This window comes from Pelodiscus sinensis, chromosome 29 (assembly GCF_052426305.1).
Source record: "Pelodiscus sinensis isolate ZL-2025 chromosome 29, ASM5242630v1, whole genome shotgun sequence".
Lineage (NCBI taxonomy): Eukaryota > Metazoa > Chordata > Testudines > Trionychidae > Pelodiscus > Pelodiscus sinensis.
Window position 1 is genome coordinate 8946265 of NC_143080.1, and position 20270 is coordinate 8966534.

General features: G+C 46.0%; 1 protein-coding gene across 4 annotated transcripts in view; it reads right to left on the reverse strand.

Moving 5' to 3' along the window:
• The window catches only part of KANSL1 (KAT8 regulatory NSL complex subunit 1), a 174889-nt gene that overhangs the window by 44749 nt on the left and 109870 nt on the right, over positions 1-20270 (reverse strand). The gene's annotated exons all lie outside the window — the stretch shown is intronic.

The window sequence follows — 20270 nt, forward strand, 5'->3', positions numbered from 1 at the left end:
AATAGCCTTTTGCCATATTATCAGTGCCACCAGCAGGCTTCCCCGCTGACCAGCCTCTTCGCCCACAGCCCTGCTGGCTGCAGCCCGTGCGTGCCACCCCCAGCCTCCTCACTCACACACCTGCATCCCCACTCTGCTCAAACACTGTCCTGCCAGCTGCGCTCCCCCACCTCTCATCACGCTAACAGCAGGCTTCCGTGCTGACCAGCCTCCATAAAATGGGGGGGGGGGGGGGGAGACGGCAGCCCTGTCCCTGCGCATCCTCTGGAGCAGTCTCTGCCTGCCTCTGCCCCCCTCCAGCCTGCCCAGCCCACATGCCTACTGCACTGCTTTCCTCTGTGGGGCTCAAGCCCGGCCACAGCAGTGCCAGTCTACTAGTGACTTGGGGCCAGGCCCCTGGCTCAGGTGCCCTCTCCCGGACGTGCATATGTATGAAAAGAGGGTGTCATTTGCTCATTATGGAGCTCAGTTAACACTAGCTTTGTGGAATTGATTTTACACAAATGTCACGTCTTCATTACAGAAAAAAGTCAGCCCCCCCTTCCTCCCCCCCATCATAAATATTTTTTTTCCTGTGAGACACCAGAGTGATGTTATCATGTCACCCTGGGTCTCGCCTTCCTCGTCCCTCCATCCCACCTCCCCAGTGATCCAGGGGGAGTCGGGGCTGCTGCAACTGGGGGGGGAGGAGAACCAGTACTGGCCCAACCCGGCCTCGGCCCTGCCTGCTTGATGAGGGTGTGGGGAGAGCCAGGGCTACCTACTCCGGGGGCGGGGAGAGGGGGGGGAGATGCGTGCTAGCAAGCATAGCGAGCAGAGGGCGCGTCTCCCTCATTGTTTATTACAAATATTTGCAAAGTAAAAAAAACAAGAAGAAATGGGATTTTCCAATTCACCTAATACAAGTATTGTAGTGCAATCTTTATCATGAAAACTGAACAAATGAAAAATTACATAAAATACCCATGTTCTAAAACAAGTTTGTTTACATTTTCAGGAGATAACGCTCCCTGCTTCTTGTTTCCAATATCACCTGAAAGGGAGAACAGGAGTTCTCATGTTGGAATGCTGCTCTTTTAAAACTTCTGAAAACATGGTCCACTTCATGTCCTACTCCTACACTTCTGATTCTTAAACCTTAGGTCAAGTGCTGTAACTGTGTAGCAATCTCACATTAGTACCTTCTTTCTGACTTGTCAAATCTGCAGTGAAGTGTTCTTAAAAGGAACAACATATGCTGTATCCTCTACAGAGACTGCTATAATATAAAATGCGGCAGAAGGTGGGTAAAAGAGAGCAGGGGACAGACAAACAATTTTCCCCCAAAGGAATTCAGTCAAATTAAATTAACTTTTTTTTAAAAGGTCTCAGGAGGTACCCATATTAGTGTGTAACTTTTTTTTAAAAGCACATTAAAAAAACAACAATCATCCTGTAGCACCTTAGAGATTAACCAAAAAAATATACATAGCATCATGAGCTTTCATGGGCACAACCCACTTCTTCAGATGACAAAATATTATATTCATATTTGTCATCTGATAAAGTGGGCTGTGCCCATGAAAGCTCAAGATACTATCTACATATATTTTTGGTGCTAATGGACCATTGTTGGTTTTTTACCTTTTTTTTTTTTTTAAATGAGCATCATCAGCATGGAAGCATATCCCTGGAATGGAGACTGAAGCATAAAGGGGCACATGAATGTTTAGTATGTCTGGCAATTAAATACCTTGCAATGACAATGCCTGTTCTCACTTCCCCTATTGTCTCCCCTATTTCATTACCTCACAGACACTAACCTTCCCCTCTCACCCCCACTCTGTTCTAAAGTTTGTCAATTTCACGTGTTCATTTTTTTGATTGTATCACTTTGGTTTATATGGTTGTGCCGATTTTCTTCCACATATTGATCTGAGGAAGTGGGTCTGGCCCATGAAAGCTCATCACCTAATAAACCATCTTGTTAGTCTTTAAAGTGCTACATAGTTCTGTCTTTTGTTCTCACTTTCGTGTGACATTGTAGAGAGGCAGCAACATTATCTCCTATACATGTGAACAAACTCGTTTTTCTTAGTGGTTGGCTGAACAAAAATGGGGACTGAGTGGACTTGTAGGCTCTGAAGTTGTACTTTGTTTTGAATACATTTATGTACCAAAACATCTACACTAGTAAGTTGCACTTTCAGAACAAAGATTGTACTACAATACTTGAATAAGGGGAACTGAAAAAGGCTATTTTTGTTTATCATTTTATAGTGCAAATATTTCTAATACACTGACTTCAAATACAACACAGAACACAATACATAAGAAAATGCAGAACATCCAGAATATGTATTAAATTTCTATTTATATTCTATTTTAACAGTGTGATTAACACTGCAATTAATCATTAACTGTGATTCATTTGGGTTAATTGTGTGAATTAACAGTGGTCTTTCAGACCTATCAGGATTATCCAAATCCCACATAACAGAAACCACGGTAATACTTAAGCATGTTGATTTTGATGGGTAAACACCAAAGCCACTTCTCCAAGGCCCACACAAATGGAAGCAGTCTCTGTATGGGAAGGTCTACACTAGGGAGGTTAAATATCAGTTAATTGAATAGTTGAGTAACCTCATGAATTATCAGTTGACTAATCTATAGCACCCGGGGGCGGGGCCAGCAGCTGCTATATCAGAGGCAGCAGTGCAGGGTGTCAGACAGGAGCTGGTCCTTGAGGGGAGCCAGTTTAAAAACTAATTCCCCCTGTGGACTGGCTGTCTGTTGCCCAATGCAGCTGCTTCTGATAAAGAGGCAGCAGCGTGGGGTGGCAACAGCCCCTGTCTAAGGTGGGTCTGAGCTCCCGGAATTGAGCTAAGCTGCCTGCCTGGCCCCTCATACACTTCAAATACGGACCCACAGCAGGAGTAGGTTCTGGACCCGGTGCGAGCCAGGACTGAACTGGGCTGCTGTGCAACCTGCTAAAAATGTACTGGCAAATGGGGGGGGGGGAAATGCGTGTAGTCTATAGCATTAATCTATAAACTTTTGCTTATCGGTTCGTCGACTACACTATTGCATCCCTAATCTACACCATGGAGCAATGTTGACCCAAGGAACATAACTCCAGATAGGTGAATACTCCTATTAGAGCTATTATCAACCCCCAGGGGACCGATCAACACAGCAACACACCCCATGTTCCATGGCACTATCATGAACCTCTTGACAGGAGCACAAAGTGCAAGGCACTTCTATCCTCCTATTACAATTTTCCATATACAAAGTAGCAGTCAAAAAAAGAGAAAATTATAAGAGTCAACTTTCTGATGTGGGAGCTCGAAGGACATATCCAAAGCTCTGTTAGTCTATGCACCCAAAGCAAGGATATGGATTCAGAACCCTTCTTTACCCGCTCACCCTTTCCAGTGAGACAAGACTACTTTATCAGAGGCAGTAGCATAGGGGGCGAGGGGGGTGCAGGCTGAAGCTGGTACACACAGGGAGGATATGTGCTGGCTCCCAGGGAGCTGCCTCTCTCCATCCCACCTCTGCATCAGAGTCAGCAGCCTGGTCTTGGGAGGGGGGGGGGGGGTGAACAAGAGGAGGGAAGGCAGGAACCGACTGCCACTCCGCATGGAACCATGAAACCAGAGATATTTTCAAAGGCAGCAGAGATGAGATTTTTGCCAATCCCCATCCATGCCAAACTTCATGAAAACCCCTGCAAAAAAGTGAAAGTCCCCAAAAGAGGGAAATAAAACAAGATATGCTACATATGTAGCATATTTATTATTCAAACATAAAAAGGCACATTGTCAAGAATGAAGAGCTCACAATTGACTGCAATAACCAAATTCCCGAATAGCTCTACTGCTGTCTTGCATCTGCTGTTCAATACAAGAAGCTACCAACATCCCAACATCCCTTTCTTTTCAACACCAAGCCTATTACAAGTTTCAAAAAAACCAAACACGCAATATATCATGAAAATACAGCCCTAATGTTGAACTCACTGGGCAATAGTGCTAGTTTCGAGGAACTGATGGCATTCTGAATCAGTCATGTGTTCTCTGTGATTTCTATAGTTTTCCACTATTTTGATATAACAAGTTTGACGACCTCCTGTAGAGGTTTGTGAGAGGAGACCTGGACCTTCAATTTTAAATGCTAGAACAGGAGGAGGAATTTAGGATAGCCTTTTAGCAGCCACAGTTCAGCCTCCTTCTCTCTTCTTGTTTTGAACTTGACCCATGATTGACTTGGGATAAAATTATGCTGGTAAGTAAGGGATTCCATAGTTTCTTCAAATCACTTTTTAATTTTGTCTTTATGTGATTCCAGATCGGCTTTGCTAAAGAAAACCAAGCCAGGTTTTCAGAGCCAGACTAACAGTGTCAGCTGCATGTAATCTATCCCCATCCCTTGGAAACCACATTCAATTGCTTTTGTAAGTTGAGTTTTTCTCCCTGGTGTCGCTCATTGTGTAAAACGCATGCTATGTTTTTTGTCAAAGTTGGCCTCATACTCTGTGCGAGTTCAAAACACTGATGGTAGCTGGATCGCAACACAAATAGAAAGAACTTGATCCTCAGCTGCATTCAAATCACACACGAACAAGCCAGAGAAGGATGAAACCATGGCTCAATGCTAAGGCTGAGCAAAGATCTAAGAGCCCGTGACAACATAAATCAGAGCAGTCACAGGACTAGCCAGACTGTACTGGCTTGAACAGTCTCCTAGAGACTATTCAGCCATCCCAGCATCAGATCACAACTAGCTCTGGCTCAGCTCTCAAGCTTTGTTATGCTTTATCTTGCCCCAGGAGGAAAGGTTGGTACGGTAACATGTAAGCCACCATGGAACTCCTTTCCAATACAAGATGTTCTATCTACCTCTTCATGGCAGCCTTCATACTACTGAAATGGAGTAAAGGGGACCTTAATGTGGGCAGAGAGAATGTGCCACTTAACGTGTCCACTTTCTTCCAAGTAACTGAGAAAAGACTGATCCACTCTTATCAACTATATATACACAAGGCTGACAGTGATTGCCGAGTATTTTAAATTTCTCACTAGTCCTGAAGTGTGTATGTTACTTTTTTCCCCAGCCAGGTTTAAATGGGACACGAATACTTATGCATCAAAAGTTTAAGATGTTGTGAGCTAGGTTTTGCTAGATTTGGCTTGAGCAAGTGACGAAGACCTCCTTGTCATACGGCTGGCTCTCTGAATTTTTTGATAGCCTCTTCGACATTCAGGAACAGCGTTCTGCTCTACCCTCCTTCCATGAATTTCTAGAAACTAGTAAACGTTTACCACTGTTCACTCAAACCGTTGTCCTCAAAAGCCAACAGGAAATTCCACCAACTCCTCAATTACCTTACTAACTGCTATCTAACAACCCTACTGGAGCACGGATGGACAACAGAATAGCAATGGTTTGCCAAGGTTTCGTCCCTGGCGGGCTGCTGCCACCATATTTACCTGTGCGTCCACAGATACGGGAGATTGCAGCTCCTGCTGGCTGTGGATCGCTATTCCCAGCCAATGGGAGCTGCGGAAGTGGCGCAGACGAGGACACTGCTTCCCACACACCATTCATTGGCCAAGAATGGCAATCCACAGACAACAGGAGCTGGGATCACCCGTACCTGCGGAGGTGCAAGTAAATCTAGTGGCAGTGGCCCACCAGGGGCTAACCCTGGGGAACTGGATCTGGCCCATGGTCCGGTGCTTGCCCACCCCTGGTCTGAAGGAACATGTGACCATAGCGTCTGGTGCTGGAATCAATCTGGGATTTTTCCATGGAAGGGGAGATGCAAAACAAGAGTCCCATCCAGCAGGAAAGTCTATCTAAACAATGGGAAGCTATCAGCCCTTTGTCTTTGGCTGGCCTGGGAAACTGCCTGGCACACCCAAAAAGGATACAAAGAACTTTAAAGAGGGCTAAGACAAGTCAGAGCTGAAAAGTTTGCTTCTGACTTTTAAGATTATGCCTGAAAGGAGAACAGCCCTTTAGGGTAAGAGTCTGCATGAAATAAAGTTTTAGGGAATTAGAACTAGCTATGAATTTTCCTTTAATTTTCATTTAGTAAAGTGTATTTACTAAGTGTAAATATCTGTTACAGGGAGCTTATGTTGCTTTTCCAGCTGTTAAAAAAAAAAGTTCACATTCCCATTCAAATCAGAGCTTAAATTTTCTAGTAGTAAAAAGGGAGTTAAATAAGTTATATTTGTGTACATACTTCAGTGACGTAGAAGTTAAAAAACCCCAACCCACGTTCCATCTCACTGCTCCATCAAGTGGGGAAAAAAAGCAGGTTTTCACATCCCTGCTGAGCAAAAAGTACAATTCACACAGCCACACTCACTCTGATCCCTTGCACCACAGCTGGAAAAAAAATACATATTGAACGTTTAACCACACTTTCTAAAATGTTTAACCACACTTTTTTTTTGGGGGGGGGGGGCACTGAACACAGTGTGGTCCTCTATTTACAGCTAAACTTCAATCAATACTAGGTCAAAACTACACCAGGGTGAGGAACCTCAGGCCTGGGGGCTGGATACTGCCCCTAGCTTACCTGAATTTGGCCCCAAGGCTCAGGCCCCCCACCCCAGCACTGGAGCGCCCATGCTGGCACTTCATCCCTCCCCCCATACACACATGGGGCTGGAGCACACAAAATCTACTAGGCTGGGCTCCTAGGCTCTGGTGTAGGAGGGAAATGTGGGGAGTGGACACAATGAGGTGGTGGTTTTTTTCCTTCTCACTTGTATGGGGCCCTCAACTGATTTTTCTCTGAGTCAGTGCCCCCCCCCAAAAAAAAGGTTCCCCATCCTAAACTACACAGTTGACAATACCCACAGCCACTAGCAACTTCCCTAGTCTACACTAACTTGCATGTAAGACTGCGTGCATCACTGCTTCTACATGTGTAATATCAAACACTTATGTACAGAATTAAATGACAAACATGTTCCTGAAGAATATTGTTGTATCAAAGCAGAAAGTCAATTTAGTTTAGAAGATTGTTCAGTATCTTTCCATTAAGACTGAATTTAAAAAGAGCAGCATGCAGAGATTATGAATGACGCACAGGAACTTGAACACATGGGATTCTATGAAGTCCTCCGGGATCAGGATTCCTATGTACGGCTAGTGAACGGGGGGAGTGAACACAGAGAGCTGGCAGAGCCAAGACACAGCAAGATATGCCATATGACTACAAAACAATGAGGCACCCTAATTAAAACAGAAGCTGGGTCTCACTGTTTTGCAGAGTCAGCTTTGGAAGAAACTGACTGACTCCAGAGAAAATTATGAAACATTTAAAAAAAAAAGTAGGTGACTATCTGGGGCCTGTTCCCTTAAAATCAGAGTGACACCACCCACCTGGATAGAGAATCTTTCCAGGAAGTGCGCCTCTCTAACAAGCGCCAGAGACAGCAAGCACGGTTGCACAACACAGAGTCCAGAATGCTGCAGGAGGGGAGTTAGTCAGGAAACGTAGCGAAATGGCATCACGCCCACTCTCGTGCGCCTGCGCATGCAAACAGCTGGCAGTACACTCAGTTTGACTGACAAGGACACTGTCCTAGAAACTTAAGCTGTTGGCATTCGTTGTAAACAGTGTGCATGTGTACGCAGAATTAGCAGCCTTACGTCGTCTTGCACATGAACATCACAGAGCGGAATACAACTAACGGGTTAAAATGGGGGGGGAGAGAAAAGCAGGATGAAGAAAAAACAGGAGGAGACTGAAAAGACCCAAGTTCAGCCTGAAGGGTAATAAATACGGCAGTGAATGATCAAATGCCAGGACTTCCAGGTAGGTGGTGTCTTTGCTCTCCCGCCCCCTGAAAGGGGTGGGACAGTGTAGAAGGATCATCCCTCCCTAACATGCTCATGTGACCCAAGGCAGAAAGCCCTCTTGTCCTTTGGGATCTGAGATAGAAAGGGAAAAACCTCAATATGTAAACAACTCTTCAAAGAATTGAGAAACAGGAGCACATGGGGGAGAGGTACCCCATGGGCCAGGGGCACATCACTGCTCTAAAATGAGCCTTGTGCAGCTACTCCAAAGTATGGGATGTAGCTCTCCAGCGACGTGAAAAGAATTCTTCTTTTCGGCAGAGTACAAAGCGAAGGGAAACAGCCCTAGAAGCACATTTCTTCCTGAGAGAGAAGCTGTAGTTATAACCCCCCATTTCTGCGCAACAGGCTCCGCCTTCTGCTTCGGGAAGGGGCGGGGCTGGGCCTGCTCGTCACATGTGGGTGCCAGGGCCTGGGCTGCACCAAGCTGCTCCTTGCAAGGGGGGGGGGGGGGGGGGAGTGCCCCTTCCCCAGTGATTAACATGAGCACTCCAAGCTGCAGCCTACAGATGAGAGGCAAGCCCTGGGCAAAGTGACAGGCAGGGAAGTGTGATTGATCCCCCCACCTCAGCTGCAGTGAGTATGCTGAGGGGAAATTGGGGGGGGGGGGGGGACAGGGTCTGCACTGTGGGGGGATGGGGCAATGCAGGAGATCAGACTATAGAGGGGAAGAATGGGGCTGAGGGGAGCAAGACTGGAACAGAGGGAAGTTGGGGGGGCGGGGGGGAAAGAGATATAAGTTTCCTTTGCAGAAGCTGCACTTGCCTCTACTCCCCACTATTTTGCTCCCCTCTCCCATCACCACACAATCCTCTTTGCACCTTATCATTGTGTGTGAATGAGAATTTCTTCCCATTTGCACAATAATCAACCAGCCACAAAGGGTTTTAATGTGCAGCTATTTGGCTGCATTCTCCCCCTCACCTTTTCTGCATTATTCCCCCAAACTCCTCCCACCCCCAGATTCCTTCTTGTACCCCCACCCCACATCCTCTCCTGCCAACAAATTCCCTTCCAGACCCTGCCCTCCTCACTCGCTCCTGCACCCCCATCCCTATCCCACTCGCTGGTAGCCCTCTCTCACACAATGAACCCCTCATTGTCCCTACCCCAAAGCCTAAAATCCACTAACCCTGAAATCCCAGACATGTAAATCTGGCCTATGGGCAGCCCTGAACCTCAGTCCTCCCTGTCCCTTCTCCTAGCTCTATGGGGTGGGCGCGCTAGAAGAGTGAGGGGGTCTCAGCTGGGGGCCACATCAGGGAGGGCTGGGGTTTTTTGGAGGAGCTTTTGTGTTTCTCACTTGTCTAGTCCCCAACTGATGTTTTTGTGGGTCAGTGGCCCCCGACCCAAAAAAGGTTCCCCTCACCTGCCATAAAGAAAGACAACATTAAAACCTTTTGTATTGGACATAAATTAATATTTTACTTTAGTTAAAATGACACTTGATAAACCAACATGAGAAAGTTAAAAGCGCTTCGTCGGTTTCATAATTTAAATTAAACCCTTCTCCCTAGCTGCAGCACTAGCAAAATGGCTTGGTAATTAATTATGTAATTAACGGTGAGTTTTCATCAACAACGGGTGGTTTGCGGAAAGGTTTGCATTGAGCCAGGTGGTCCCCGGGGTGCATAGTGGAGAGATCCTCCCCCTCCCCCACTCTTCCCCCCAGGAGAGCAGCACGGCCCAGGGCAGAAGAGTTAAATCTTGGCATGCCACTTCAGAAAGGTAAATCAGTGATTCTCAAAGTGTGGCCTGAACATCTTGCAGGGGAGTGTCAGGCTCAGCGCTCATCCCCACCATTGCAGTGGGGAGCCTGTGCTGGTGTTCCAGCCCCACAGGCTCTGTTGGAGCACTAGATGCAGGGGAGGGGATGAGCCTCGTGGGCCATATCCAGCTGGCAGGGGGAGGCTCTGCTTACTGTTACTCCTCCTTCTAGCAGTGCTAGAAACTGCTATACCTATCTCACAGCTGGAAGGGATCTTGAGAGGTCATAAAAGTCCAGTCCCCTACCCTCATTGCAGGACCAAATACCATCCCTGATGGATTTGCCCCAGAACCCTAAATGGCCCCCACAAGCATTGAACTCACAGCCCTGGATTTAGCAGGCCAATGCTCAAACCCCTGAGATATCCCTCCTGCTCAACTGGAGGCTTTCCCCACTGCTCCCATTGCCTGAATGATGGCCAATGGGAGCAGCAAGAGGCAGAGAGCCAGGTAAACCCTCCAGTCCCCGCACCCCATCCCCCTCACATACATCCCTCCTGTCGAGACCCTGCACCCCCACTTCCCTCCTGCACCCTGTCTCCTGGCCAGACCCTGAACCCATTTTGTCTGCATTGAGCAGTAGGGGCCGTGGGCCAAAATGTTTGAGAACCACTGCTCTATGACATCAGTTTTCAAACTTTTGTATTGATGACCCCCTTTCACAGGGTCTGTGTGAGACCCCCTCCCCGTAAATTAAACACTCATTTTTTGTATTTAAAAACAATTATAAATGCTGGAATGCAAAGCAGGTTTTGGGGGTGGAATCTGAATCTGAAAGCCCTTAACCCCCAGTTTGAGAACTGCTGCTGCTAAGGGTAAGCTATACCCAGTGCTTTTTTTGTGATAGTACCAGCACCTCCAGTCAGAGCTTACCTGGTAAGAAAAGGTACTGGCACCTCCGTACGCGGGGTGTGTGCATGTACATGCGTGTACTCCCCACATCTTTTCCTCTTGAGTACCGGCACTTTTTTTTTAAACAAACAAACCAAAAAAAGCACTGGCTATACCAGTATGAGCATGTATATTGGTATTCCCACATTTATACGATGAGTACTATACTGCTTTAACTATACCGGTTTACTTACCGGGATACAATTGTACGTACACAAGGCCTCAGTTAAGCTAGTGTTTCAACTTGGTTCCTTACCAAAGTAAGCTAAAAAACAAACCAACAAACTAACAAAGCCAGGTTTCAATCAAATTAAGAGCACCCACACAGGGCTTTTGCATGGTTTTTATTAAATTCATTTTGGGCTCCATTGCTCTACATCTATTTCAGACAAATATTTAAATTTTTAAAATACCTGTTTACGTAAGAGTTCAATTATGTTTTCCTGAATTTGCAGGCAACTTGAAACAGCACAGACTGCTCCATTCCATTCTAAATACGGAGCGCTCGAGTAAGCAGCCTGGTTACAGAGGTGCTGAGAACCTGCCCACAATTTCACAGACGTCAACTTTGGAAATAGGAGCTAAAAGTTAAAGACCACCTTCTATAGCTTCCAGTCCACTGCATCATTCAAACATAAGGTAAATAGACAAACAGATAGCTTGCTGCAGGATTTAAATCCATCTTGCCAGTCTCTTCATTAGAATAATGAAGATGTATGAAAAAAAACAGAAAAAAATGCACCTTCTCCTGAACTACAAATGTGCTAAAAACAGCTAATGAACAAAACAGCACTCTGGCAAAAATCAGGACAAACTGAAAAGGATGATGTGGGCATATAACAGGAACTTCAGAATGGAAACAGTGGAACAAAACACGGGACACTAACTCAGTAAACAAAATGATCTGCCAGAAATCAATTCCAACAAGAAAGTGACCCAGAAACCTCTGCACTTGAGAGTTGTAGAGTTAACTTACTGAACGAAAGGAAACTACATCCTTAAACAGAGGTGAGAGGTCTCAGAATATGATTAAGGCCTCTAGCATTCTACCCGGAGCCTATAAACCCCAGGATTACAGGGGGCAGGCCAGGGCAGACACACATGCCTAGTATTTTTTGTAGAGGTCACGCTTCAAGCACTGACCAGCTCCAATTCATCAGAGCTTTTAAAATGAGTTCATTTCTGCATGCCATTAGCTTTAAATATAAGCCAAGGGGAAAAAACTGAGCTACTCTTATGAACTTGAGGAGCAGAGCTCACAGAGCATATGGTGCAGCCTCCAGAAAGTCTATAAACCTATCAGAAAGGTGTGCATGATGCTAGAGATCGTCAGGTCTGAAGTAACGATCACTTCATGCCCATGAAAAAGCTGGATCATTGCATTTTGACATGTTTCCACTCAATCTACTGTACACGCTCAGCCCTCCCAACACAAGTCTCGTTATAGACAGCAATGGTTGTAGTACCCCTTCAAAATTCAAGCCAAGAATGGCATAGTGGACCAAATCCATTGGAATTGGAAACATAGAAAAGTACCTGGAAACGTTTGGATGTCACTCGTATTCTCATCTCAAAGTTCCACTCAAATACCTCAGCTGTGGCCAACCCGCAGCTCGCAAGGCGCATGCAGCTCTTCTCCCCACACTGGGTGCGGCTCTCAAAGCCGCTCCTGCGCCCCTGAAAACAGCCCCCACCTCCCTGTGCTCACCAGGACAAGGGAGCTGTCTGGCACAGCCATTCAGAATGGAGTCTTCGAGATGGTACCAGCCGGTGGGAGCCTGATGTGGCCAAAAAGCCTCTAGACGCGTTTCTTTAAGGGGCAGGCTTCTCCCCCCCCCCCTTTCCTCAACAACTCTCCCCCTCCCCTCCCCTAGCTCTTTGCACTATATTCACAACTGTTTTGGCTCTTTGCCTGTAACAGGTTGGCCGCCCCTGCAATAACTGGCTCTTCCCTCTCCTTCCCTAGCAGTAACTTATTACCGCGTGTGCCTTTCTTACATGAGACTGACTGCTACTGTCCGAGCAAGAAGCAGATAGTCCCTAGTTACATGTTCATAGCCACACTCAGAGGTGATATTTAAGATGAGATAAGCAAGATTTGCCCAGAGCCAGGAAGGCCTGCTAACCAATATGCAAGTATAAAAGGAGGTTCCCATGGTATCATTGATGCACACAAGAAGAAACTAGGTGTAAACTTAGTTGTGGGGCAGCAGTGGGTTATTTTTAAAGACACCCCTTTTGTTAGATGCTTTTCTTGCTCCATTCCTCATTTTTGTATGAAGTCAAAATCCTAGTTTTACCCTAAAATATTCTGAAGAGACTTCATGGATAAATAGAACTGCTACTCTCCAATTTCCATGGCAGGACAAGGAAACTATGCATGAAGTACCAGTAAGGGAGAGATCTCTTGAGTCTCAAAAAGATCCCTCCATTTCTGACTGTGCACCTCCTCCTCCCACAAAACTAAGGAGCTGATGCACGCAGATGTGAAGGAAACCAGAGCTCCATTACCAGGAATAGCTTCCTCCTCCTTCACAGTCACATCAAACAATACTGGAGAGCCTGACTAGAAACATGCTCTGCAAAAGATTTCAGAAAGATGCATCCATTTCGTTTCTTCTACTAGAATTGAGGGAGGGGAAGAATTTCCATCTTTCTTTCCTAAGCATATAAATAATGGCATCACCCTGGCTTCCCAGCCCACTGACTAGTGTAGAGACAGTCCTTCAAGAATGATTGTATTCTTTCATATACCCTGGGCTCGAAATCCTCACTTCCTATTCCACAGGGTTTTGATTTGTCAAAGTCCAGCATAGCGACTGTGAGGGAGATGACGACTGTGGCCTGAGGAGACAGAGGTTCATGTTTCTCAGACTATAAACGGCCAACAGTTGCTTACATTGAACAGGCATAAGCATTCTTCAGACTTTTCACACTCAACTAGTCTGGTAAACTTAAATCATGGGACAAACACCATTTTTTTATTACAATCTCATGCCATTGTTCCATCAACGAGTCCCAGGCACATCCACAAGGTCAAAAACCAAAGCTTCACTACACAGCAGCCATCCCGTGGCTTTCCAGTCTGTGGCATGTGGCTCCCTGAACCTATACCAATGAACATCTAAGGAAGTAACATCCCAGTCTGATGTTTGTCAGAAAATTTTGCTGAACCTGTAGGTCTCAGGAACTACTCTTAGGCCCCATACAGGTACATGCTGTTAAGCTGCAAAGTTAAATTCCCCAGCTGTTACTTTTTAAACACACTGTCCTGAAAACTAGAGAGGCTAGTTCCCAATTGTGAGTCAGGCTTACAATTCACATCCTGGGGAAGAGTTGCAATGTTTTAGAAATGTAAAACCAGCTATGTTAGTCAGAGATCTTTGTACGAGGAGTCAATTCACCAGGTCTAGACTTGCCAAACTGACCACAGATTGCATTGCAGTAAGGATAATGACTAGTAAATTGACCACTAGTTGAATAGTTGATGGAATTTCCATAGACTACTCGATTCACATTTCAAAGGAGAAATGCGGAAATGCCTAAGAGCCCCTGCTGGGGCTCTCATACATTTCAAAGGGGGAATGCGGAGCTCCACCTGCAGCCTGGGACCAGCCGAACATCCCAATGACTCTGGGCTGCACACAGGCATGCCAGCTTTGAAATTTACAAGAGTCCCCAGCAGAGTCTCTTGTACATTTCAAAACAGAGCACCTTCATGGAGCCCGGGGTCAGCAGGGGACTCTGAGTCCCCCGCTGACTCGAGGCTCAATGCTGCACCGCCACTTTGAAATGCCACGCAGAGCCTGAGGTCAGCTGTGCGGCACTGCCTCTTTGAAGTACCCCCTCTTCCCCTCCCCTTTGCTGCCGCTAATAGAGGCAGCGGGGGGAAATCAACTAGTTGACTAGTCTAACATCCTTACTTTGCAGGTGAGTTGATGAGAGAGCATCTCCTGTCAGCCCATCTGATGTAGACACCACAGGCAGTCCACGTCAACCCCAGCTACACTGACACCAGCTACATGATTCACCTCGCTGGAATTGCTTCATTTAGGTTGATTTACTGAGCTAGTGTAGACCTAGCCTTAGGATCTAGAAGAAACCTAAGCCTGAATTGTGTGTCTGGCCCTGGTACATTGCAGCAAGCCTGTAGACTCTGTATCCGCTGAGACAGGTAACAGTCCCCGCACTTCAAAAAGAGGAGTCTGGTGCATGATGTCAGTGTGTTTGGGGGGGGGGGGGACACACACACAGCCCAAAGTATCAACCCCAGAGAGAAGCTTGCTCCGTGCAGGCAGAGGCTTGCCATGCTGTTATACCTGTACACACTCCCATACCATTCAGGAAGAGAAGATGCTATGCTGCAGTAGAGAAAAACAACAGAATCTCCAGTGCTCTTGTTTCGACCAGAGAGCTGATGAGAGATACAGCTCAAGCATTCCCTTCAACTTCGCCCCAGCCCCGCACCCATTTATATGGGGGCAGGGCCATCCCTACCAATATACACCAAATTGCCCCAAACTTTGTGCTGCCCTAGAAACTGCGTGCTTCATACTGGAGCTGGTGGCCCACAGCTCTGTCCCCCAGATGCACCCCTTCTGCAGGTTTTCTGCCAAATGCCTTGTATATGTGCCATGGATGACCCGACCAAAGTCAGAAAGCTCATTCAAAATGCCTGCAAGTATTTCAAGGACACTGTCCCCATTCGTTACCCAGGGAGGAACTAAAGCAACAGTTGCCTGGCAAACATCCTTCACTAAGAAGCGATGACTTGCCTTAACCAACCCAATTATGCACAGACCTGTAAATCTGGGGCACACCACTTCATTTGGAAATGGCAATCTACTTCTGGCCCGATATGTCCCTTCTCCTGTTCATTTAAGGGCTGGAGTGAGCCCTTTGCACTGATTCAGGAAAGCCGTGCCTCTCACACATGCAAGATCAGCACTAAAGGCTGCATAACAAATAGAGTCCTACTGCTCCACTTCTGGTCCTGCTCCAGAACCAGTCAGCATAAAGAATCATCTCTCACGCACACACACACCACAACCCAACAAAAAACACTGAGCAGCTGTCTGCACTCCAGCTTCACAAAGGACTCGCACATTCTCCCTAAGAAAGCATGCCACTGCTTTCTCCTGGCACCACACCACTGTTAACATGTCCACTACTGCTTCCTCATGCCCTATTTCTCTCTCCCTTTACAAAAAAAATAAGAGTGGCATTAGTGCCGACATCTGATACAAGTCATTGATCCATGCTGGATCAATGCCTTGCCATCAGGTGGAAAGAAAGCAGCAGACAAGAAGTCTAGAATGGGCTACGCTCGAATTAGTTTGCTTATTAAGTTACTGGGTTTGTGTCATTTTTGCTCAGATCTCCAGGAAAGACAAATTTTGCATAATACACTGAAAAAACATTAAGTGGCATAGTTACTGGACCCTCAAAAGTCTTGATACCACACAAGCAAGAAGAGTGCCAGAGCAGCATTAAATTAAGTACTCATTGCCCGTAGCAGCTAAGCATTACTTTGTAGTATGGCTACTCTCCCTTGTGATAGGCTAGGATAGGGAAAGTAACTCCTGGTTAGTTCAGTATGAAGGACCGTGTTTAGAAAAACTGAAATCCATCTCATTGCCTTGAGGAGAATCAACAAAGACTCAAACCTTAACTGATTTGCAACTACCCAACTTAGCAAAGAAAAAGGATTCAGTACTGGACAGAAAATTCTGACACTGTCCACACTGAACTCCATTACCACAAACACCGCTGTCTAAAAGTTGAAAAGTCTGTAAACATGAGATCGAGGGCATATAGTGGGGCTGAAAATCGAAGCATTTCAAAATTATAGCAAGCAGCACCCCTGTTAAGTGTAGAATGAGGCTGCAGAATTCAAGAGGAGGAAGGGGCAAGTTTCCTAGGATTTTAGAAAACTTCAGTACTTCCAGGAATAAATTCTGTAGCAACATACGCTACAGCAGGTTACTGGGAACAGAAGCATGGCATTATGCTTTTTCAGGGCTTTAGCACCTGGGAGAAGATTAACTAGATTGTCAGAGGGGTATGGATAGGGTGGCTGCTTCTTCTAAAGCCACAGAGGGGTAGCTGAGTTAGTCTGTCATGTGAAGTGGGCTGTGCCCACAAAAACTCATGATCCTATCTACATTTTTCGTATCTACACTATGGGACATGGGCAAAAGAAGATATGCAACTTCAACTGCGTTAATTGCGTAGCTGAAGTCGAAGTACTTAACTCGACTTTTGGTGTTGTCCAAACTGCAGGAAGTCAAAGAGAGAACACTATCCCTTGGATTTCCTTTACTCCTCGTGGAAGCAGAACTACCTGTATCGACCAGTGTGCCCCTTACAGTTCGAATTAGCATGTCTTCACTAAACTCATTATCTCAAACCCTGGATGATCAACAGCAGCATTTCCAATCTTCTCTGTGGTGTAGACATACGGTGCTGCAGGACCATTCGTTGTTTAAGTTTCTTCTAAAGCTAGTTATGGTTCACTCTCAGACCCCACAATAAAGGGCTCTGTTCAAATTTCTGGGACTGAAATATAAATCACTTCTCCATTTCCCTTAATAGACTCCAAGCACTGTACAAATATTAGGGGTTTTTTTTTTTTTGGTAAAGACTTCTAATGTCCTTTAGCTTCCATTATATAGCAAAAAGCATCTGAATCCAGCTCAATTAATATTTTCCAGTTTGCTGCTGTCCTTCCATATTCCTAAAGGCTGCCTCTTCTACCGTCTCTCTAATATAATCCGTTGAGCCTTTAACCTCTTTCAGTGCCTTTTGAAGAATCAGCTCAAACCTGTGTCCCATGGGTGGAGAGAGTAAGCTTTGTGAAACAAGCTGGCATGAAACTCAAAAAACTCCACAAGCGCTCAGATGTTATGATTTGCTAATGAGATCAGCTTCTTCACAGGCAGAAACGAACTGAACAATTTGTTCAGCTGAACACCCACCCCACACCCCCTCTGGATGGAAACATCAGGTGCTGAAGAACTCTTCTATTCATAGTCCACGCTCAACACTGATCTGAACCAACAACAAGGGTGTTTTTCTGAAAACTTCAATCTAGTCCAAACCTGAAGCTCAGTTCATACGTTGCAATATTCAGAAGACAAAAGAGGTCTTCAGGCTGGAAAGTAAAGAGCTCCACTGTTCCCCACTGAATAGCCCAATGCTCAAAGTTAATGAACAGGGCCTAATGCACTTCAGTTGGTTAGCACTGCTAAGAAAAGGCACCCAAGTTCTACCCAATGGAGGGCTGCAATAGCAACCTGCAGGACCCCAAGGGCCATGCGTAACTGGCATTAAAATGAAGCAGAGCACAACCACCCCCATTTTTAATATCGGGAAACTAACAGGCACTACTGGCTCCAGCAAACAATGAATTAAATCTTGAAGAGAGTGGCCTCTTTTCAAATCAAATGAGACCACTTGGCAATACTGGCCACCTGTAGTCTCCTAAAATCTGCTTTCATGTTCAAGACGAGGTTTGGCGGGGCCAGATCAGGCGACAGACACGTTTAACTCCCTGTAAGGGAACTCTGGCAGGATGCATCTACCTGGCCTGCAGCAAGTAAAGCAGAATAAAATTAAAAATACAGACACTTGAACTAGACCGAAACGGACTTCCAGGCAGCAATGTTCTTGCACCAAAGACAACACAGTCAGCTCAGGGATAACCTGCTGCAAGCCACTACATCTGGCAATCCTTTCCACTGCAATCACACAGGATCTGAGGAAGTGGGTCTGGCCCACGAAAGCTCATCACCTAATAAACCATCTTGTTAGTCTTTAAAGTGCTACATAGATTTTCCTTTTGTTTTAACAGGACAACACGTAAGGATAATGCCACCAAGCCGAGAGCAACAAAATCCCTGAGGCACGGTCTACAACTTGCAGTTGGTCAACAAAACTTATGTCATTCATTCCCCTGCCATGACAAAAGTTCTGCTGCCACAAATGTGAACGTTGCTTTGCCATCAGCAGCACTCTCCTGCCAACAAAGAGAATGCAACGGGGGGAGAGGTGGTATTCTGTCAAACGTGCTGGCAAACAATATTCACACAAGCTGACTTAGCAAAGGGCTGTGTCGACACATCCTTCTCACTAAAAGCGGCACTGTGCAGACATACCCTGAGTCTCTGAGACCTAGCTGGAACAGCTTGTTCCCTGCCCCCACCCCTTGCTGCTACAGCCAATGCCTGTCCTGCTCAGTGTCTTATTAGGGCAGCTTCTCACTCCCCCAGGAGCTGGCTCCAAGAAAGGAAAGCAGGGCTTCCAGTCCTGGCACAGCTCTTCCCAATCCTCAGAAAAGAGAGCACTCCTGAATTCCACACACCCCCATATGCACAGTCTCTGATTGGCCACTGAAAATGTAACCTAAATTCCATCATCCTGTGATTCAAGTCCATGACCCTTGGAAATTACCCTTAGACAGGATTTTGGTGGGTGGCAGAACAATTTTTTTCTTGGTTGTTTTATGAGAGTTATGTCCCAAAATATATTGGGAACTAGTGTCCAGGAACGCTATTTGATCATGGGGAAGGAAGGAACAATAGGTTAGAAATGGGAGGTGGCCCGGATCTTTAATTTATCATGGGAATTTTTAAATGCATGCATTCCTAGTATCTACACATTGAGCCACATGGCTTTTCCTTGTAAAAATTACCACTTTTGTAAAGACCATTTGATAAGATACCTCGGAGAAAGAGCCAAAACAAACCACCTCACTAGACTGTTTTTTCTGCCCTTAACAGTTTCACTTTTAACACACACAATGTTTACACTGGAGAGATTTGGCGACAGAAGTACATTTGTCAGTCACAAACAAGAAAGTCGTTAAATCGTGCCATCCTCTGTCACATTCATCCACATTCTTAGCTCCGCCAGCGACAGAAAGAGCAAAGCAATGTGGGTAAGTATCCCAAAGTGCCGGGCATCACCTTCAGTCAACTAAGCACTATGGGGATGTGCATCAGAGCACTAGGCATTTTGGGAAATGTGAAAAACATCCTAGCAGCCACCTCTTTGCTTCCCAGTCCTCCCAGGGCTTCCGGCTTACTTTTGCCCCACTTGAATGGCAGTTCTTGCTGTGCACTCCAGCCTCTGCTGTGAAATCTTGGGTCCCAGACTTCTCTCCCATGCTGTCTTAGGACATCACGCACTGCAGTAGAGTTACTTATCCACTTACTATCAGAGGAAGACGACTCAGATGCAGAGGACAATGTGAGTAACAGGGACAGCAGTGAACTTGCGTGGGCTGCCACAGAGCAGGTGTCCACAGAAGAATGTCCCTTGTGAGCTAGGGAAACCAGCCCTGTGTTGTGGGATTGCATTGTCACGGAGGAGTGCAGCGAAGAGCAGTGGCTACAGAGCTTTCAGAAGCGTAAAGCAACATTCCTGAAGCTTTGCACTGAGCTGGTTCCTGAACTGCAATGCCATGCCATGCCCCCCGAATGAGAAGTGCCCCCTCCACAGACAAGTATGTTGTCATTGCTCCGTGGAAGCTGGTGACTCCAGATTGCTACTGTTCAGTTTCAAATCAGTTTGGAGTGGGGCAGTTTACCATTTGGGGCAGCACTTATGCAAGTGGTCAAGGCGATAAATGACATTTTGCTGCATAGGACTGTGACCCTGGGAAATGTGGATGATATAGTGGCTGGCTTTGCTGAATGCACTTTCCAGATTGGTGGGGCAATCGATGGCACCCACATTCCCAT